The sequence below is a fragment of the Oncorhynchus mykiss genome, chromosome 23, assembly GCF_013265735.2.
Source record: "Oncorhynchus mykiss isolate Arlee chromosome 23, USDA_OmykA_1.1, whole genome shotgun sequence".
In the NCBI taxonomy this organism is placed as follows: Eukaryota; Metazoa; Chordata; class Actinopteri; order Salmoniformes; family Salmonidae; genus Oncorhynchus; species Oncorhynchus mykiss.
This window is the reverse complement of record NC_048587.1, coordinates 58,312,240-58,335,741: the sequence shown is the minus strand read 5'-3', so window position 1 is coordinate 58,335,741 and position 23,502 is coordinate 58,312,240. Positions and strand designations below refer to the sequence as shown.

The 23,502-nt window shown below is 43.1% G+C and overlaps 1 protein-coding gene across 12 annotated transcripts in view; it reads left to right on the top strand.

Moving 5' to 3' along the window:
- LOC110503044 (neurexin-1a) overlaps positions 1 to 23,502 on the top strand; it is a 738,556-nt gene that overhangs the window by 431,472 nt on the left and 283,582 nt on the right. The gene's annotated exons all lie outside the window — the stretch shown is intronic.

The following is a 23,502-nucleotide window of genomic DNA, read 5'->3' as shown; positions in this document are numbered from 1 at the left end:
GGATGCCATCAGGTCCGTATGCCTGGTCAGTAATTGGGGAGTCCAATGGGTTTTGATTGTCCTTTATAGCTTTTTCTAATCCATTCAACTTCTCATGAATGTGGCATGCTCTGCGTTTGTGTCAATTTGAACGGTGTTGGAGAGTGTTTTAAAATGGGTTGTCCATATATCACCATGTTGTATTGCTAAATCTTATTGTTTAAATTTTTTTTAGGTTTTTCCAATTTTGCCAGAAGTTGTTTGTGTTTATGGACTCCTCAATTAGCGTCAGCTGCTTGCTGTTGTACTGTGCTTTTTTTTGGTTCTGAGTGTAAGTTTATAGAGTTTTAAAGTCTCACAGTAACGAAGGCATAATCCACCATCACTTGCGTCTCTGTGCCTTTGGTTGGATAGTGTTCACATTTTTTTCAGAATAATTTTGCGGTCTGCATCAAACCAGGTGTCATCTGCGGTCTTTTTAAAACTATGTTTTAATCAATTTCATTTGTGCTTCTTTTGCCGTTTGCCTGAATATAGTTGATGTTTTTTACTGCTACATTGATGCCTTCTTTACTGTGAGTGAATGTGGTATCCAGAAAGTTATCTAAGAGTGTCTGGATGTTTTGGGTACAGGTTGCTTTCTGGTATTCTTCTGTGCTGTTTTGGACCCATCTGTATGAATTTCTGTATGAAGTTGTATAGCTTACTGGGCTGTGAATGTTTCGTTGTTTCCATGTCTGTTCTCTTGTGGAACAAGGTAATTTGGCTGTGATCAGACAGAGGTGTCAGTGGCTTGACAGTGAATGAGCTGAGAGAGAAAGGGTCCATGTCTGTAATCATATAGTCTACTGTGCTGTGGCCAAGAGGTGAGGAATAGGTGAATGTCCCCAAAGAGTCCCCCTGTAACCTACCATTGACAAAGTACAGACCCAGGCTTCTACAGAGCTGCAACAGATCCCTTCCGTTTTTGTTGACGGTGCTGTCACTATTGTTTCTATGGGGGAGATGAAGGCTGTAAGAAAAAGTATGGCCTGTAATAAAGCTGTCCCCTCGTGTGGTCGTTAGATCAGGTAGTGTTCCTGTGCGCGCATTTGTGTCCCCGCAGATGAGCACATTTCCCTGGGCCTGGAAATGGCACATCTCTTCCTCAAGGGTGAGGAAGATTTCCTCTGAGCAATATGGGGATTCTGGGGGGGGGGGGGGGGATGTATATTGTGCAAAGGAACACATATTTTTCTGTCAGTACAAGTTCTTTTTTCAGATTTAACCAAATGTGATATTTACCAATTTTGAGGGGATCAATAGATTTTCTAGTTCGGATTTGTACCAAATGATCAGTCCTCCAGAGTGTCTGCCTCTATTGACAGAGCTGTGTTTCTGTGATGGCACAATTACCTCTCTGTAGCCTGTGGGACAGGCAGTGACAGTGTCTGCCTTACACCACGTCTCCTGCAGAATGATGACTTCAACATCTTTAACATTTTTGTTGAACTTGATGAGTTGATGAGTTTAGGCCCTGAATGTTCCACATGCTAACTGACAGGGATTCCATGTTGCAAAAAGAAAGAACAGCAGTCAGAAATACAGTAACTACTAACTTGTATTTATTTATTTTTATTTCACCTTTATTTAACCAGGTAGGCTAGTAGAGAACACGTTCTCATTTACAACTGCGACCTGGCCAAGATAAAGTATAGCAGTGTGAACAGACAACAACACAGAGTTACACATGGAGTAAACAATTAACAAGTCAATAACACAGTAGAAAAAAAAAAGAAAAAAAAGATTCTATATATATTGTGTGCAAAAGGCATGAGAAGGTAGGCGAATAATTACAATTTAGCGGATTAACACTGGAGTGATAAATGATCAGATGGTCATGTGCAGGTAGAGATATTGGTGTGTAAAAGAGCAGAAAAGTAAATAAATAAAAGCAGTATGGGGATGGGGTAGGTCAATTGGGTGGGCTATTTACCGATTGACTATGTACAGCTGCAGCGATCGGTTAGCTGCTCAGATAGCAGATGTTTGAAGTTGGTGAGGGAGATAAAAGTCTCCAACTTCAACGATTTTTGCAATTCGTTCCAGTCACAGGCAGCAGAGAACTGGAAGGTAAGGCGGCCAATGGAGGTGGCTACAAGTCCATGCTTTAGTGATGATCAGTGAGATACACCTGCTGGAGCGCGTGCTACGGGTGGGTGTTGCCATCGTGACCAGTGAACTGAGATAAGGCGGAGCTTTACCTAGCATGGACTTGTAGATGACCTGGAGCCAGTGGGTCTGGCAACGAATATGTAGCGAGGGCCAGCCGACTAGAGCATAGAGGTCGCAGTGGTGGGTGGTATAAGGTGCTTTAGTAACAAAATGGATGGCACTGTGATAAACTGCATCCAGTTTGCTGAGTAGAGTATTGGAAGCTATTTTGTATTTTGCTAGTCGGGCGTGCGGGTGCGGGCAATGAACGGTTTAAAAGCATGCATTTGGTTTTACTAGTGTTTAAGAGCAGTTGGAGGCCACGGAAGGAGTGTTGTATGACATTGAAGCTCATTTGGAGGTTAGATAGCACAGTGTCCAAGGAAGGGCCAGAAGTATACAGAATGGTGTCGTCTGCGTAGAGGTGGATCAGAGAATCGCCCACAGCAAGAGCAACATCATTGATATATACAGAGAAAAGAGTCGGCCCGAGAATTGAACCCTATGGCACCCCCATAGAGACTGCCAGAGGACCGGACAACATGCCCTCCGATTTGACACACTGAACTCTGTCTGCAAAGTAGTTGGTGAACCAGGCAAGGCAGTCATTAGAAAAACCGAGGCTACTGAGTCTGCCGATAAGAATATGGTGATTGACAGAGTCGAAAGCCTTGGCCAGGTCGATGAAGACGGCTGCATAGTACTGTCTTTTATCGATGGCGGTTATGATATCGTTTAGTACCTTGAGCGTGGCTGAGGTGCACCCGTTAAGTTGTGTGTGAGATAAACTGGACAACAGCTAACATTTTTTCTGTTATATATATATATATATATATATATATACAGTGGGGAGAACAAGTATTTGATACACTGCCGATTTTGCAGGTTTTCCCACTTACAAAGCACGTAGAGGTCTGTAATTTTTATCATAGGTACACTTCAACTGTGAGAGACGGAATCTAAATCAAAAATCAAGAAAATCACATTGCATGATTTTTAAGTAATTAATTTGCATTTTATTGCATGAAATAAGTATTTGATACATCAGAAAAGCAGAACTTAATATCAGTATATACTGTATATGGGAGTTTATCAACATTTGATTTGTTTTGGGTCTGTGTAATCTGAGGGAAATATGTGTCTGTAATATGGTTATACATTTGTCAGGAGGTTAGGAAGTGCAGCTCAGTTTCCACCTAATTTTCTGTGCAGTCTCTCTCTCTCTCTCTCTCTTTCCTTCTCTCTCTTTCCTTCTCTCTCTTACATTCTCTCTCTCTCTTCCCCCCAGCCCCCCTCTCTCTTCCCCTCAGCCTCTCTCTCTCTCTCTCTCTCTCTCTCTCTCTCTTTCTCTCTTTCCTTCTCTCTCTCTTTTGTTCTCTCTCTCTTTTCCCCCCAGCCCCTCTCTCTCTCTCTCTCTCTCTCTCTCATCTCTCCCCCCCTCTCTCTTTCTTTCTCTCTCTCTCTGCCTGCTCCAGCCTGCCATTTCACCCTCCATCTGAGGACTGCAATATAAAACGTGCTGCCTTGATGTTTATTGTAACACCTAGGCTAATATTAGCATCATATTGCTAATATATCTAAACATAGTGTTCAAATACAACAGTATACCCACGCTAGATGTTTCCTTCTCCTCAATAAATACCAGTATATACTGTGTGTGTGTGTGTGTGTGTGTGTGTGTGTGTGTGTGTGTGTGTGTGTGTGTGTGTGTGTGTGTGTGTGTGTGTGTGTGTGTGTGTGTGTGTATGAGTGTGTGTGTGCGTGTGCGTGTGTGTGTATGTGTGTGTATGTGTGTGTGTATGTGTGTGTGGTGTGTGTGTGTGTGCGTGTGTGTGTGTGTGTGTGTGTGTGTGTGTGTGTGTGTTAGTATAGGGGAGGTAGAGCAGGACTATACTGTACATTGCTATGTGAATCACAGAGGTAGTAGTTGTGTTGCAGTACAGCAGCTCCTTACACACACCCGTTTATAGACACGTGTGTGCACACACACACACATGTGCACACACACCATATTAGTGATGTCTGCCTAGTAGTTCCCTTGGTCTCTTTCAGTTGCTTCATTTTGTCCTTAAGCAATGCAGCTAATTAAATAACATCATACCATTTAGTAAATGCTTACTTACAAAGTGTGGTGACATGGATATGTTTAATCCTGCAGTCTCCTGGGTATAGATAACAGCGTAGAAAAGGACAACTGAAGTCTCACATAGATGGCATTAATGATGCACAAACACACACACATTCACACTTGTGCACAGGCTTCAAACAAGATTCATTACTATTGCTTAGCTATCAGAAGATGGCACATATGAGGCTTTGAACGGCATTCCTTCCTTCTCTGGCTTTGAACAGCCTCTGGCATCAGCATTCCTTCCTTCTCTGGCTTTGAGCAGCCTCTGGCATCAGCATTACTTCCTTCTCTGGCTTTGAGCAGCCTCTGGCATCAGCATTACTTCCTTCTCTGGCTTTGAGCAGCCTCTGGCATCAGCATTCCTTCCTTCTCTGGCTTTGAGCAGCCTCTGGTATCAGCATTCCTTCCTTCTCTGGCTTTGAACAGCCTCTGGCATCAGCATTACTTCCTTCTCTGGCTTTGAACAGCCTCTGGCATCAGCATTTCTTCCTTCTCTGGCTTTGAGCAGCCTCTGAATTCAGCATTCCTTCCTTCTCTGGCTTAGAGCAGCCTCTGGCATCAGCATTCCTTCCTTCTCTGACTTTGAGCAGCCTCTGGCATCAGCATTCCTTCCTTCTCTGGCTTTGAGCAGCCTCTGGCATCAGCATTCCTTCCTTCCCTGGCTTTGAACAGCCTCTGGCATATGGGTGTACCCTGGACTTGCTGGTTACTGGATGTGTTGTGTATACCTTCTAAACACTGTGACAGTAACACATACATTTGGATTTGTTGAACACTTTTTTTGGGTTACCACATGATTCCATATACTTTATTTTATAGTTTTGATGTAAAAATATAGAAAAACCCTGGAATGAGTAAGTGTATCCAAACTTTTGACTGGTACTGTACATAAACTTGTTGTCATTCTGTTTGTTTTTATCTCTCTCTCAATTTCAATTGAATTTTTTTGTGGGGAATGGGAAATATATGTTTACATCGCCAAAGCAATTGAAATAGATAATAAACTAAAGTGAAATAAACAATCAAATGAACATTAAACATTACAATCCAAAAAGTTCCAAAGGAATAGAGACATTTCAAAGGTCATATTATGTCTATATACAGTGTTGTAACGATGTACAAATAGTTAAAGTACAAAAGGGAAAATAAATCAGTATTTACAATGATGTTTGTTCTTCTCTGGTTGCCCTTTTCTTGTGGCAACAGGTCACACATCTTGCTGCTGTGATGGCACACTGTGGTATTTCACCAAGTAGATATCAAAATGTATCAGCATTTGTGGATCTGTGTAATCTGAGGGAAGTATGTGTCTTTAATATGGTCACACATTTGGCAGGAGATTCGGAAGTGCAGCTCAGTTTCCACCTCATTTTGTGGACAGTGTGCGCATTGGCAGACCTGGTTCTCAAGAGAAGATGGGCTAAGACAGCCTTTCTCAATAGCAAGGCTATGCACACTTAGTCTGTACATTGTCTAAGCTTGCCTTAGTTTTGGTTTAGTCACGGTGGTCATGTATTCTGTATACTCTCTGTTTAGGGCCAAATAGCATTCTAGTTTGCTCAATTTTTTTGTTAATTATTTCCAATGTGTCAAGTAATTCACCTTTTGTTTAATCATGATTTGGTTGGGTCTAATTGTTTTGCAATCCTGGTGCTCTGTGGTGTCTGTTTATGTTTGTGAACAGAGCACCAGGACCAGCTTGCTTAGGGGTCTCTTCTCCTGGTTCATCTCTCTGTAGGTGATGGCTTTGTTTTGGAAGGTTGGGGAATCGATTCCTTTTAGGTGGTTGTAGAATTTATCGGCTCTTTTCTGGATTTTGATTATTTTATTTTATTTAAACTTAATTTAACCAGGCAAGCCAGTTAAGAACAAATTCTTATTTACAATGACAGCCTACCAAAAAGAAAAAAACCTTCTGGGATTAAAAAATAAAAATAAAATAAAAATATAGGACCAAACACACATCACGACAAGAGAGACAACACAGCACCACATACAGTAAAGAGAGACTTAAGACAACAACACAGCATGGTAGGATCACATGACAACATAGCATGGTAGGACCACAAGACAACACAGCATGGTAGGATCACATGACAACATAGCATGATAGGAAGACAAGACAGCATGGTAGGAACAGATGAAATCACAGTATGGTATGAACACCGCATGACAACACAGCATGGTAGGAACACAATTTAACAACAATACAGCATGGTAGGAACACAATTTAACAACAACACAGCATGGTAGGATCACATGACAACCCAGCATGGTAGAAACACCACATAACAACAACACAGCATGGTATGATCACATGATAAAATAGCATGGTAAGAACACATGACAACACAGCATGGTAGGAACACAGCTGAACAACAGCACATCATGGTAGGATCACATGACAATATAGCATGGTAGGAACACATGAAAACACAGCATGGTAGGAACACAACTTAACAACAACACATCATGGTAGGATCACATGACAACATAGCATGGTAAGAACACCACACAACAACAACACTGCATGGTAGGAACACAAGACAACACAGCATGGTAGGAACACAAGACAACACAGCATGGTAGGAACACATGACAACACATTATGGTAGGAACACATGACAACACACCATGGTAGGAACACATGACAACACAACATGTTAGGAACACATGACATCACAGCATGGTAGGAACACAACTGAACAACAACACAGCATGGTAGGATCAAATGACAACATAGCATGGTAGGAACACAACTTAAAACAACACATCATAGTAGGATTACATGACACTATAGCATGGTAGGAACACAACATAACAACAACATAGCATGGTAGGAAAACACCATGAGAACAACACAGCATGATATCAACACATGACAACACAGCATAGTAGCAACAGCAACATGGTAGCAAACAACATGGCAGGAACACAACATGGTAGCAGCACAAAACATGGTAGAAACATTATTGGGCAAAGACAAAAACAGGAGCGACCCAGGGATGTGTGTGCTTTGGGGACCTTTAACAGAATGTGACTGGCAGAACGGGTGTTGTATGTTGAGGATGAGGGCTGCAGTAGGTATCTCAGATAGAATAATTAGTGAGTATCATCCTAATTCTGCTCTGCATGCATTATTTGGTGTTTTACGTTGTACACAGAGGATATTTTTGCATAATTCTGCATGCAGAGTCTCAATTTGGTCTTTGTCCCATTTTGTTAATTATTGCTTGGTTAGTGGACCCCAGACCTCACAACAATATAGGGCAGTGGGTTCTATGACTGATTCAATAATTTTTTGCAAGATCCTAATTAATATGTCAAATTGTATGTTCCTTTAGATGGCATAGAAGGCCATTCTTGCCTTGTCTCTCAGATCGTTCACAGCTTTGTGGAAGATACCCATGGCGCTGATGTTCAAGCAAGAATGGCCTGTATGCATAGCATTTTTTTTGTCTTACTCAGATTATTTCTGACTTGTGTCATGGGGTCACTGTATTTTAGATGTGTGTCATGCACAAAGTAGATGTCCCAACCGACTTGCCAAAACTATAGTTTGTTAACAAGAAATTCGTTTTAATGACTCCAACCTAAGTGTATGTAAACTTCTGACTTCAACTGTATATATATATTCACTCCCTTTTATATATGTTCCCAGAGGCATGCCTTTAATGATTCCATGTTCTTCCATCTGTCCATTCTAATATGTGATCCTCTGTGTATGATGATCACATCTGGTGCAATTGCATGGCCTTTATAGGGGGGGTGACCAATCGGTTGGCGAGGCAGAGATGCCCCAGTTACTTAATTTGATTACACCCAATTAGCAAAGTGGATAGAGAGGGAAAAAGAGAGGAGAGAGAAGAGGGAAGAGAGAAGGAAAGGTTTTGCTTTTGTTGTTTGCGAGGCAATGCAGGCACCTGAGAATGTATGTGAAGGACTTAAAGTGCTCTCTACCGACGTTGGTGTGACGCTGTTCCTATCCCTGGATAATGGGCAAATTAACGAGACCGTCAGACCTGACCTAGGTCAACAGAAGTGCTCTGTGCTATTGCCTTCTGTACAACAGAGGCTGATAGGTCATAGGGCAGTAAAAAATCATTGTTGTAGTGCATTTGACATGGTCCATTGTCAAAGATACACTTACACTGGAAATGTATTAAATCTTCATTTGTAACAACATTCCATTGTCCTGCCAAGAGATGCTGGATATCTTCTCAACTTCATCTTGCTCCACAAGTTCATGCTCCTTGGTTCAATAGTGAGGTGACGACAACATCTTTTTTTTGACCAGGAAGAATATCCATACACAGAAGTCAGCTACTGTGTGAGTTCAAGTGGTTATTGACGACACAGGTAGATATCCATGTTCAAGTCCTTCTACAGTCAACATGAAATGTAATATACCTTTTATAACCTATGTCAGTGTTAGTGTCACCTGTCGTAGCAACCTGATATTCTTCGTTTCTTCAGAGCATGGACTTTTCTTTTCTTATATTTCACCTTTATATAACCAGGTAGGCTAGTTGAGAACAAGTTCTCATTTGCAACTGCGACCTGGCCAAGATAAAGCAAAGGAGTGTGAACAGACAACACAGAGTTACATATGGAGTAAACAAACATATAATCAATAATACAGTAGAACAATCTATATACAGCATGTGCAAATGAGGTAGGATAAGACAGGTAAGGCAATAAATAGGCCATGGTGGCAAAGTAATTACAATATAGCAATTAAATACTGGAATGGTAGATGTGCAGAAGATGAATTTGCAAGTAGAGATACTGGGGTGCGAAGGAGCAAGATAAATAAATAAATACACTATGGGGATGAGGTAGATTGGATGGGCTATTTACAGATGAGCAATGTACAGGTGCAGTGATCTGTGAGATGCTCTGACAGCTGGTGTTTAAAGTTAGTGAGGGAGGTAAGAGTCTCCAGCTTCAGAGATTTATGCAGTTCGTTCCAGTCATTGGCAGCAGAGAACTTGAAGGAGAGGCGACCAAAGGAAGAATTGGCTTTGGGGGTGACCAGTGACATACACCTGCTGGAGCGCGTGCTACGGGTGGGTGCTGCTGTGGTGACCAGTGAGCTGAGATAAGGCAGGGCTTTAAGAGACTTGTAGATGACCTGGAGCCAGGTGGGTTTGGCGACGAGTATGAAGCGAGGGCCAGCCAACGAGAGCTTACAGGTCGCAGTGGTGGGTAGTATATGGGGCTTTGGTGACAAAACGGATGGCACTGTGATAGACTGCATACAGGTTGTTGAGTAGAGTGTTGTAGGCTATTTTGTAAATGACATCACCGAAGTCGAGGATCGGTAGGGTGGTCCGTTTTATGAGGGTATGTTTGGCAGCATGAGTGAAGGATGGTTTGTTGCGAAATAGGAAACACCTAGGTATTTGTAGATGTCCACATATTCAAAGTCAGAACCGTCCAGAGTAGTGATGGACGGGTGGGCAGGTGCAGGCAGCGAATGGTTGAAGAGCATGCATTTAGTTTTACTTACATTTAAGAGCAGATGGAGGACACAACTACTCTTACGATCTGATATCATCATCTATTGTTGTTGTTTATTGCAAGGTTAAACAATCAAAACAAACACAACCACCAGGTTGTATTTTATGTATATTTAACCCTTTTCCCTCATCTCAAATGGCCCCTTATTCCCTACATAGTGCACTACCCTATGGGCCCTGGTCATTGCTTGACTTGGACTGAAATAGGTGACGTTACTGTTTATATTTAGGTGCAGGAGCTCCACAATACTTTTGAGCTGATATTCTATAAGAGGAACAACAGCTCAAGCAGTAGAACATTTGAAGTGCCGGTACTCAGCTTTGGTGAGCTCCTGCCCGAGTCAAGCACTGGCCCTGGTCAAAAGTAGTGCACTATATAAGGAAAAGGGTACCATTTTGGACACAGTAACAAATTGAGATTCCTGTGGCTGGGTGGTGAAGATGGAGAGTCTGGGTGATAAACTGTAAAAGTTTATGTTGACTCTGTCGTACACATGCTAATTTGTCCAGACTTACAGTATATCATAAAAGTGAGTACACCCTTCACATTTTTGTAAATATTTGAGTATATATTTTCATGTGACAACACTGAAGAAATGACACTTTGCTACAATGTAAAGTAGTGAGTGTACAGCTTGTATAACAGTGTAAATTTGCTGTCCCCTCAAAATAACTCAACACACAGCCATTAATGTCTAAACCGCTGGCAACAAAAGTGAGTTCACCCCTAAGTGAAAATGTCCAAATTGGGCCCAATTAACCATTTTCCCTCCCCGGTGTCATGTGACTCATTAGTGTTACAAGGTCTCAGGTGTGAGTGGGGAGCAGGTGTGTTAAATTTGGTGTCATCGCTCTCACACTCCCTCACACTGACTGGTCACTGGATGTTCAACATGGCACCTCATGGCAAAGAACTCTCTGAGGATCTGAAAAAAATAATTGTTGCTCTACATAAAGATGGCCTGGGCTATAAGAAGATTGCCAAGACCCTGAAACTGAGCTGCAGCACGGTGGCCGAGACCATACAGCGGTTTAACTGGACAGGTTCCACTCAGAACAGGCCTCGCCATGGTCGACCAAAGAAGTTGAGTGCACGTGCTCAGCGTCATATTCAGAGGTTGTCTTTGGGAAATAGACGTATGAGTGCTGCCAGCATTGCTGCAGAGGTTGAAGGGGAAGGGGGTCAGCCTGTCAGTGCTCAGACCATACGCCGTACACTGCATCAAATTGATCTGCATGGCTGTCGTCCCAGAAAGAAGCCTCTTCTAAAGATGATGCACAAGAAAGCCCGCAAACAGTTTGCTGAAGACAAGCAGACTAAGGACACGGATTACTGGAACCATGTCCTGTGGTCTGATGAGACCAAGATAAACTTATTTGGTTCAGTTGGTGTCAAGCGTGTGTGGCGGCAACCAGCTGAGGAGTACAAAGACAAGTGTGTCTTGCCTACAGTCAAGCATGGTGGTGGGAATGTCTAGGTCTGGGGCTGCATGAGTGCTGCCGGCACTGGCGAGCTACAGTTCATTGAGGGAACCATGAATGCCAACATGTACTGTGACATACTGAAGCAGAGCATGATCCCCTCCCTTTGGAGACTGGGCCGCAGGGCAGTATTCCAACATGATGACGACCCCAAACACACCTCCAAGACGACCAATGCCTTGCTAAAGAAGCTGAGGGTAAAGGTGATGGACTGGCCAAGCATGTCTCCAGACCTAAACCCTATTGAGCATCTGTGGGGCATCCTCAAACGGAAGGTGGAGGAGTGCAAGGTCTCTAACATCCACCAGCTCCGTGATGTCGTCATGGAGGAGTGGAAGAGGACTCCAGTGGCAACCTGTGAAGCTCTGGTGAACTCCATGCCCAAGAGGGTTAAGGCAGTGCTGGAAAATGATGGTGGCCACACAAAATATTGACACTTTTTTCACTTTTGTTGCCAGCGGTTTAGACATTAATGGCTGTGTGTTGAGTTATTTTGAAGGGACAGCAAATTTACACTGTTATACAAGCTTTACACTCACTACTTTACATTGTAGCAAAGTGTCATTTCTTCAGTGTTGTCACATGAAAAGATATACTCAAATATTTATAAAAATGTGAGGGGTGTACTTGCTTTTGTGATATACTGTAAATAAGAGTGTGTGTGTGTTCCACTGTGTTTTTAACAAGAGCCCTATAGACCCTGGTCAAAAGTAGTGAACTGTATAGTGTGCCATTTTGGACTGAGATATATAAAATGTTATTTTTCTACCGTTTCTGGTTCACACTGGGCCAATGCTCTTTTAATTAATAATTTATACTTTTTCACCTTCTGAAAAGAACTATTTTAGAGGACAGTTATAATAAGATCAAACCATCATACCAAGTATTTTATGATACATCTTCTTACTGCTCCCCCCATGTCTTTGATCATGAGGTGCTTCATGCACAGATGTAGGATTTTAATTTGAGCATGTTTGCAACAGATTGAAAATAACCCTGCAGCATCAGAACATCTGAATTATGTTTTGGATTATAGTTAATGTACATTTTTGTAGGGCTTGACATATCTGTGGAAATGGCAAACTTCAGAGGTCTTTTTAAACTGCAAATAAACTACAGGTTTAACATTTCCTGTGTTGCAGGAAAGTTCTCTTGCAACAGGCTGATCAAATTAAGATCCTACATTACTTTTTTATTTTTTTATTTCACCTTTATTTAACCAGGTAGGCCAGTTGAGAACAAGTTCTCATTTACAACTGCGACCTGGCCAAGATAAAGCAAAGCAGTACGACAAAAACAACAACACAGAGTTACAGATAAACAAACGTACAGTCAATAACACAATAGAAAAATATATGTACAGTGTGTGCAAATGTTATTTTGTAAATGACATCGCCGAAGTCAAGGATCGGTAGGATAGTGAGCTTTACGAGGGTATGTTTGGCAGCATAAGTGAAGGAGGCTTTGTTGTGAAATAGGAATGCTATTCTAGATTTTATTTAATTTGGATTGGAGATGCTTATTGTGAGTCTGGAAGGAGAGTTTACAGTCTAACCAGACACCTAGGTATTTGTAGATGTCCACATATTCAAGTCATAACCGTCCAGAGTAGTGATGCTCGTCGGGCAGACAGGTGAGGGCAGCAATGCTGAATTTGAAGAGCATGCATTTAGTTTTACTATCATTTAGGAGCAGTTGTAGGCCACGGAAGCAGTGTTGTATGGCATTGAAGCTCGTTTGGAGGTCTGTTAACACAGTGTCCAAAGAACGAGTTAATGCAGGGGGTGCTGAGCTGTTGGCTGGGGTAGGGGTAGCCAGATGGAAAGCATGCCAGCCATAGAAAAATGCTTATTGAAATGATCGATTATCATAGATTTATTGGTGGTGACAGTGTTTCCTAGCCTCAGTGCAGTGGGCAGCTGGAAGGAGGTTCTCTTATTCTCCATGGACTTCACAGTGTCCCAAAACTTTTGGAATTAGAAATTTCTGTTTCCTAACTGACTGAGTATTTTGCTTCCTTGCTTCCCTGCAAAGTTGCATATCGCGGGGGCTATTCGATGCTAATGCAGTACGCCACAGGGTATACAAGTCTGGAGTGAACCAAGGGCTATATCTGTTCTTAGTTCTACATTTTTTGAAGGGGACATGCTTATTTTAGATGGCAAGGAAAGCACTTTTATATAGCAACCAGGCATCATCTACTGACGAGATGAGGTCAATATCCTTCCAGGATCCCGGGCCAGGTTGATTAGAAAGGCCTGCTTGCTGAAGTGTTTTAGGGAGCTTTTGACAGTGATGTGGGGTGGTAGTTTGACCGCGGACCCATCACGCACACAGGCAATAAGGCAGTGATTGCTGAGATCCTGGTTGAAGACAGCAGAGGTATATTTAGAGGGCAAGTTAGTCAGGATGATATCTAAGAGGGTGCCTATGGTTATGGATTTAGGGTTGTACATGGTAGGTTCCTTCATAATTTGTGTGAGATTGAGGGCATCTATCTTAGATTGTAGGACAGCCTGGGTGTTAACCATATCCCAGTACGAACAGTACGAACTCTGAAGATAGATGTGGGCAATCAATTTGCGTATGGTGTCCAGGGCACAGCTGCGGGGTAAAAGCGGTCTATAACATGTGACAACGGTGAGAGACTTCTTTCTGGAAAGGTGGATTTTTAAAAGTAGAAGCTCGAATTGTTTGGGAGCAGACCTGTCTAGTATGACAGAACTCTGTAGGCTATCTCTGCAGTAGATTGCAACTCCCCCTTTTGGCAGTTCTGTCTTGTCGGAAGATGTGTTAGTTAGGGGTGAACATTTCAGGATTTTTGGAGGCCTTCCTAATCCATGATTCAGTCACGGCTAGGACGTCAAGGTTGGCGTAGTGTGCTGTAGCAGTGAATTAAACAAACATAGGGAGGAGGATTCTAATGTTAACATGCATGAAACCAAGGCTTTTACTGTTACATAAGTCAACAAATTAGAGTGCCTTGGGAATGGGAGTGGAGATAGGTACTGCAGGGCCTGGGTTAACCTCTGCATCACCAGAGGAATGTATGAAGAGTAGGAGAAGGGTCCGGCTAAAGGCAAAAAGAACTGGTCGTCTAGTGCTTTCGGAACAGTGAGTATAAGGAGCATATTTCTGGGCGCTGAAGAATAGATTCAGGGCATAATGTACAGATAAGGATATGGTAGGATGTGAGTACAGTGGAGGTAAACCTAGGCATTGAGTGATGATTGAAGAGGTTTTGTCTAGAGAGGTTTTGTAGAGAGGTTTTGTAGAGAGGTATGGTCACCTTATGTATGGTGGAACAAAATGGCTACCTAAGGCATATTGGGCAGGGCTTGGGGCGCTATAGTGAAATAAGACAATATTCACTATCCAAAAAAGCAATAGACATGGCATATTGACAGTAGCGAGAGGCATGTGTAGCCGAGTGATCATAGGGTTCAATGATTAGCAATAAATGAGTCAGGGAGCCAATTTAATTGTCACTACTACAGTAGGCGAGCTGGAGACACGGCGATTCAGACAGCTAGTGGGCATGGGCTAGTAGATGGGCCTCCTGTGACGTCTGTTGAAACCATGTCGGAAGGTTACGTCGGCAGACCAGTCGTGATGGATTGGTGGGCCTCCGTGCCGGCAGTAAAGTAAAGAAGTATTTTAGCCCAATAATTGGCTGGTGGACCTCTTTGGCTAGCCGGGAGATGTGCCTTGCTCGAGGCTAGCTTCAGGTGCTTAGATAGCACTCAGATAGCAGCTAACACTCAGATAGCAGCTAGCTAGCTGCGATGATCCGGTGTAGAGGTTCAGAGCTTGCGGTAGGAATCCGGAGATGTGGTAGGAAAAAGCAGTCTGATATGCTCTGGGTTGGTATTGCGCTGTGTAGACTGGCAGGATTTGACTGGGTTGAGGCTGGCTGATGTCCAAGTTAACGGTGAGGACCGCTAGCAGGGTCTAACTGACTACTAGCTAGTTAGCTGGCTAGCTCCTGATGGGAGCCACATTGGCTGAGGCGAGTTGCAGGAGTGTATTTTCAGTCCTTAGATGGAAAGTGAGATTAAAATGTATACGGAATATATATGAAGAGAACGATATATACTTGGGACAGGACGGGATAAGACAGACACACGTCCGACTCCTTCGCCATCTTGGATACATCTGTAAATATAGCTTGAAGATGCTTGAAAGTAGACCCCCTACCATCACCCTTAGTTGAAACAGGGTGATTACTTCAGTAACTACATGCATCAGAACTGATCGTTAGTTAGCTAGTTGCAGTGTTTTTGCCAGGCCTCACTCTGACAGCTTTTGGATCCATTTCCCCATCTCCATATGTTGCCTCACAAAAGAAGGCATTTTAGCATAGTAACTTAATGAAATTAAATGTACATGAAGTATTTTTTCTAACAGCATTTGGTTGCCAAATGCTCACAGAATAGCACATTTTAAAGCACCAACTATAATAAACTAAATAAATACATAAACTAAATATATATATATACAACTAACATGATATAGAAGACCAAAAAAATAAATGAAAATGACCCCTCATGAAAAGTCTTCCTCATGACCGTGAATCTCCCAGGGCGTTTGAACTGCTATAGCCTCTGCTATAGCCTCTGCTAATCCACTAATTTGAAAGGGTGTCCTCATACTTTTGTATAATAGTGTATTTTGATTCCTGATTTGTTGATTGTGGAACGTATTGCTTTTAGTGCCTAAGGTTCTCAACATGGTTTCAGTTGGAATCATTATTCAATAATACCTAAATACCTAAAGGCCAACTTAATCTAAGATATGATTGGAAGTCCTAAGACAAAATATTGCGGTTCAGGCCTCTTTGCAATCTTCACATTGGGGAGAATCATCTGACTCCTCCTAACTTGTTTTAACTCACTATATAGTAACAGAAATCACACCCACAACACTGAATCAACATTGAGTTCAGATTAATGTTTGGGGGTCAACCAACAACGAATAAACACCAACAATTTATGAATGATTTATGAATGATCCTTGGGGTTTTTCATGTTAAAATCAATTTCAAGATCAAATTGAAATCCATAAATAGGATGGCTAACGAAGTTACCCATTCCTTAAATAACTAGTGATTCCCATCTGTCTCCATGCTAGCTCCACATGCACGCACACGCATGCACACACACACACAAATGGACATACAGAAACACATGGACACACACAACCACACATAGACACAGAAACACATTCAACTGTGGACGTGTTTAACTATACTAGAAATAGCATTTGACCTTGTGGGGACCAGCAAAACGTCCCCAGCGTGTCAACTTTTAGTTTGTTTACTATTCTTGTGGGGACTTATTGTCCTGCCAAATATAGCTAAACACAACCTCACTATGACTTACACACACACACACATACACACACACACACACACACACACACACACACACACACACACACACACACACACACAAAATATGCCACATACCCACACACCATATATCTTTTCCCTGCCCATGCAATCTCATCCCCTCTAAATTATGAAGCATATTTAATATGTTAATGTCCCGGCTTCTTCAGAGCCTCATGCTTCGTTAAGTCGGCAGCAGAAATAGACTTAGGCAATGAAATTGAACCCCATTAGGCCTCAAACACAAGGGGGGGGTGTTTAGGGTCGCGCTGCATCACTGCAGCTCTGGGTCTGGCTGTCTGGTTGTGTGTGTGTGTGTGTGTGTGTGGGGGGGGGATGAGAGAGGGAAAGGGAGAGGGATATGGAGGGAGATAGACAACTAGCAAATAAAAGAGACAACAACAGGCCAATATTACCTGGATAACTGTATCCAGTGTTAACATAGATCCATGTTGCATAGGAGTTGCATAGGAGTAACATAGGAGTAACATAGGAGTAACATAGGAGTAACATAGGAGTAACATAGGCACGTGTCAGACAATTTGATGTCCAGGCACTACAGGGTAGGTGTGCATTATATCTGATGTTTGTGTTTCTTGGTCTGTGTCTCGGTCTGTGTCTGTGTGTCTGCCAGTGTGTCTGTCTATGTGTGTGTATGCGTATGCATGCATGCGTGTGTTTGTTTCTCTGTTTTTGAGTGTGTGTGTGTGTGTTTGTGTGCGTGTGTGTGTGTCTGCGTGTGCGTGTGCGTGTGTGTGTGTGTGATTTCGGGAGCAGTAGTGTGTGTGTGTGTGTGTGTGTGTGTGTGTGTGTGTGTGATTTCGGGAGCAGTAGTGTGTGTGTGTGTGTGTGTGTGTGTGTGTGTGTGTGTGTGTGTGTGTGTGATTTCGGGAGCAGTAGCGTGTGTGTGTGTGTGTGTGTGTGTGTGTGTGTGTGTGCATGTGTGTGTGTGTGTGTGTGTGTGTGTGGTATTTCGGGAGCAGTAGTGTGTGTGTGTGTGTGTGTGTGTGTGTGTGTGTGTGTGTGTGTGTGTGTGTGTGTGATTTCGGGAGCAGTAGTGTGTGGGTGTGCATTAGCCCTGCCCCCTCATGTATCTCCTTGCTTTAATCCTCCTCCATTCCCCCAAGGACTTTCTGCTGTAGTCTTACATGCTGTTCTGGCTCTCAGCTCATCTTAGCTACATGTCAACAAGCTTCTTAACAACACTCTGCCGAGGGAGTGGTTGGCCGAATGAATTAAAATAGAAGTCAGTAGTACCCTGTGCATCCCAGATGGCACCCTAATCCCCTACATAGTTCACTGCTTTTGACATGATCCCTCACAGGTGACCATTTGGGATGCACATGAGGTAGCGCTTTACTGAAAACTCGGCCAGTTATAAAACACTACAACACTGAATGCTGTGAAAGGCTTGTGTGTGTGTGTTCTACAACACTGAATGCTGTGAAAGGCTTGTGTGTGTGTCCTACAACACTGAATGCTGTGAAAGATCTGTGTGTGTGTCCTACAACACTGAATGCTGTGAAAGGTCTGTGTGTGTCTGTCCTGCAACACTGATGTGCTGTGAAAGGCATGTGTGTGTGTGTGTGTCCTACAACACTGATATGCTGTGAAAGGCATGTGTGTGTGTGTCCTACAACACTGATGTGCTGGGAAAGGCATGTGTGTGTGTGTCCTACAACACTGATATGCTGTGAAAGGCATGTGTGTGTGTGTGTGTCCTACAACAATGACATGCTGGGAAAGGGTTGTGTGTGTGTGTCTTACAACACTGACATGCTGTGAAAGGCTTGTGTGTGTTTGTCCTACAACACTGATGTGCTGGGAAAGGGTTGTGTGTGTGTGTCCTACAACACTGATGTGCTGGGAAAGGCTTGTGTGTGTGTGTCCTACAGCACTGATGTGCTGGGAAAGGCTTGTGTGTGTGTGTCCTACAGCACTGATGTGCTGGGAAAGGCTTGTGTGTGTGTGTCCTACAGCACTGATATGCTGGGAAATGCTTGTGTGTGTGTGTCCTACAGCACTGATGTGCTGGGAAAGGCTTGTGTGTGTGTGTCCTACAACACTGATATGCTGTGAAAGGCATGTGTGTGTGTGTGTGTCCTACAACACTGACACGCTGTGAAAGGCATGTGTGTGTGTGTCCTACAACACCGACATGCTGTGAAAGGCTTGTGTGTGTGTCCTACAACACTGATATGCTGTGAAAGGCATGTGTGTGTGTGTCCTACAACACTGATATGCTGTGAAAGGCATGTGTGTGTGTCCTACAACACTGACATGCTGTGAAAGGCAAGTGTGTGTGTGTGTGTCCTACAACACTGATATGCTGTGAAAGGCATGTATGTGTGTGTGTCCTACAACACTGACATGCTGTGAAAGGCATGTGTGTGTGTGTCCTATAACACCGACATGCTGTGAAAGGCTTGTGTGTGTGTGTCCTACAACACTGATGTGCTAGGAAAGGGTTGTGTGTGTGTGTGTCCTACAGCACTGATGTGCTGGGAAATGCTTGTGTGTGTGTGTCCTACAACACTGATGTGCTGGGAAAGGCTTGTGTGTGTGTGTGTCCTACAGCACTGATGTGCTGGGAAATGCTTGTGTGTGTCCTACAACACTGATGTGCTGGGAAAGGCTTGTGTGTGTGTGTCCTACAACACTGATGGGCTGGGAAAGGGTTGTGTGTGTGTGTGTGTGTCCTACAACACTGATGTGCTGTGAAAGGGTTGTGTGTGTGTGTCCTACAACACTGATGTGCTGGGAAAGGGTTGTGTTTGTGTGTCCTACAGCACTGACATGGAGTGAATGGGCATAACTAGATTAGGCTGGGTCGGGCTGGGTGAGTTGTTTGGTGGCTGGGTCGGGCTGGGTGAGTTGTTTGGTGGCTGGGTCGGGGATATGGAGTGAGTTGTTTTGTGGCTGGGTCGGGATATGGAGTGAGTTGTTTTGTGGCTGGGTCGGGATATGGAGTGAGTTGTTTGGTGGCTGGGTCGGGATATGGAGTGAGTTGTTTGGTTGCCGGTTCGGGGATATGGAGTGAGTTGTTTGGTTGCCAGTTCGAGGATATGGAGTGAGTTGTTTGGTTGCCAGGTCGGGGATATGGAGTGAGTTGTTTGGTGGCTGGGTCGGGGATATGGAGTGAGTTGTTTGGTGGCTGGGTCGGGATATGGAGTGACTTGTTTGGAGGCTGGGTCGGGGATATGGAGTGAGTTGTTTGGTGGCTGGGTCGGGGATATGGAGCAGGCTGCTTGGTTGCCACTTTCAGTTACCAGTCCAACGCTCTAACAACTAGGCTACCTGCCTCTAACCACTAGGCTACCTGCCTCTAACCACTAGGCTACCTTCCTCTAACCACTAGGCTACCTGCCTCTAACCACTGTGCTACCTGCCTCTAACAACTAGGCTACCTGCCTCTAACCACTAGGCCACCTGCCTCTAACCACTATGCTACCTGCCTCTAACCACTAGGCTACCTGCCTCTAACCACTAGGCTACCTGTCTCTAACCACTAGGCTACCTGCCTCTAACCACTATGCTACCTGCCTCTAACCACTAGGCTACCTGCCTCTAACCACTAGGCTACCTGCCTCTAACCACTAGGCTACCTGCCTCTAACCACTAGGCTACCTGCCTCTAACCACTATGCTACCTGCCTCTAACCACTAGGCTACCTGCCTCTAACCACTAGGCTACCAGCCGCCCATGTACTTCAGCGCAGTATTCTTCCATTGTACCGTTAATGAATGACATCACTTATTTTGTTAACGGATTATCCAGGATATTGACTAGAATGAAGAGAACATGATAGAGGATGAGCAGGAGAAATAGATAGTGTTTTAATTTATTTTACCATTATTTAACTAGGCAAGTCAGTTAATAACATATATTTTTTATTATCAAGGATGGCCTAGGAACAGTGGGTTAACTGCCTTGTTCGGGTAGAAGGACAGATTTTCACCTTGTCAGCTCGGGGATTCGATCTTGCAATCTTTTGGCTACTAGTCCAATGCTCTAACCACTATATGTATATTTGTCCACTTATCCTGTGATGGATAGATACAGTCCAGAGGGGGGGGGGGGGGGGGGGGGGGGGTGGATATACAGAGCCTTCAGAAAGATTTCACATCTCATGACTTATTCCACATTTTGTTGTGTTACAGCCTGAATTTAAAATGGATTAAATCGATATTGCTTTTGCACCCACTCAATATCCCATAATGACAAAGTTAAAACATGTTTTTGAAAATGTTAGCACATTTACTGAAAAATAACAATCACAGAAGTTCCAAAGGAATAAAGACATTTCAAAGGTCAAATTATGTCTACATACAGTGTTTTAATGATGTGCAAAAAGTTAAATTACAAAAGGGAAAATAAATAAACATAAATATGGGTTGTTTTTACAATGGTGTTTGTTTTTCATTGGTTGCCTTTTTCTTGTGGCAACAGGTCACAAATATTGCTGCTGTGATGGCACACTGTGGTATTTCACCCAGTAGATATGAGAGTTTATCAAAATTGGATTTGTTTTTTAATTCTGTGTGTGTCTGTGTAATCTGAGGGAAATATGTGTCTCTAATATGGTCATACATTTGGCAGGAGGTTAAGAAGTGCAGCTCAGTTTCCACCTCATTTTGTGAGCAGTGTGCACATAGCCTGTCTTCTCTTGAGAGCCAGGTCTGCTACGGCGGCCTTTCTCAATAGCAAGGCTATGCTCACTGAGTCTGTACATAGTCAAAGCTTTCTTTAATTTTGGGTCAGTCACAGTGGTCAGGTATTCTGTCACGGTGTACTCTCTGTTTAGGGCCAAATAGCATTCTAGTTTGATCAGTTTTTTGATTTATTTTATTGTCTTCTTGTTTTCTCATGATTTGATTGGGTCTAATTGTGTTGCTGACCTGGGGCTCTGTGGGGTCTGTGTTTGTGAACAGAGCCCCAGGACCAGCTTGCTTCGAAGACTCTTCTCCAGGTTAATTTCTCTGCAGGTGATGGCTTTGTTATGGAAGGTTTGGGAATCACTTCCTTTTAGGTGGTTGTAGAATGTAATGGCTGTTTATCGATTCTGGTCATTAGTGGGTATCGGCCTAATGCTGCATGTGTTTGGTCATGTGTGTTGTAAAACAGAAGAGTGGGAGGTTGCAATGTTTGACTGATAATGTAAAATAATATTGAACTTGGTGTTGAGAGAGACCAATAATTCACATAATGGGACAAACACCAAATCGAGACTGCATGTAGAATTTTGCAAAAATATCCTCTGTGTACAACTTAAAACACCAAACAATGCATGCAGAGACTCAATTTGGTCTTTGTTCCATTTTGTGAATACTTGGTCTCTCTCTCTCTCTCTCTCTCTCTCTCTCTCTCTCTCTCTCTCTCTCTCTCTCTCTCTCTCTCACTCACGCTCTCGCACGCTCTCGCTCGCTTCCACAACAAAGTTCTTTATAATTTTACATTATCAGTCAAACATTGCAACCTCCCACTCCTTTGTTTAACCACACACATGAACAAACCCCCCCCCCCCCCCACACACACACACACACACAAAACCTCACACCTAAAGAAAATGTTGATTGACAAAGAACTCATGTCAGTTGTTTTTTTTGCTTAATTAATTAATGTATTGAGGGGCAGCAGGGGGTGGCAGGTAGCCTGGTGGTTAGAGCGTTGGACTAGCAACCGCAAGTTTGCTGGATCAAATCCCCAAGGTGACAAGGTATTAATCTGTTGTTCTGCCCCTGAACAAGGCAGTTAACCCACTGTTCCTAACCCACTGCTGTCATTGTAAATAAGAAATTGCTCTTAACATACTTGCCTAGTTAAATAAAGGTAAATATATATATATATATATATATATATATGTTCTAAAGATAATATGACAATAATATATATGAAGGTGTATGTGTGCTGGAATATATTATATCAAGTTTACTTTCACTGAAAGAAATAGACACTGATTTGACAAACAGCTCAGCGAGTAAAAGAACCCCAAGGCAACGACCATCATTGTAAAATCTGATTATTAGTAGGCCTTCAATCTCTCCTCAATTCTGCTATTTGGGAATAAACTGCTTTGTTCATTAGTAGAAAAGGCTTTTTCCTCCTACCCATCAATTTGAATAGGTCACTAGTGTCTACTGCTAGCCTCTCTCTTCCCAGTGAGTTAACTTTTTACCACAGCCTTTCAAACGAGGAACCGGGTGGTACACGTTTTCTAGAGCACACGTCTCAAACACATTCCACGGAGGGCCGAGTGTCTGCGGGTGAGTTGTTGGCGGAGTGTCTGGCGGAGACATGCAATAGCTGTGTGTTTCCTTGCTCTGTGCCCTGCTTGTTTATGTTTTCCCCCAGAAGCTCCAAAGGCAGTGGTGTGTAATAATGAGGTATTCAGAAGCTCCAAAGGCAGTGGTGTGTAATAACGAGGCATTCAGAAGCTCCAAATGCAGTGGTGTGTAATAACGAGGCATTCAGAAGCTCCAAATGCAGTAGTGTGTAATAACGAGGCATTCAGAAGCTCCAAATGCAGTGGTGTGTAATAACGAGGCATTCAGAAGCTCCAAAGGCAGTGGTGTGTAATAACGAGGCATTCAGAAGCTCCAAAGGCAGTGGTGTGTAATAACGAGGCATACTTACACAGACAGGAAACTGCTTCACTGGAAGAAAATGTGTTTATCTGTGTTAAAGTCAGTGTGTGTTTTCATGAAGGTCAAGTTGCAGTTTGAAATCCTTGGCATTACTATAGTTTGGGTGTTTGTGTTTCGTAAATATGATGACTTACAAGTATTCCTTTACAGAAAGTATTCCGA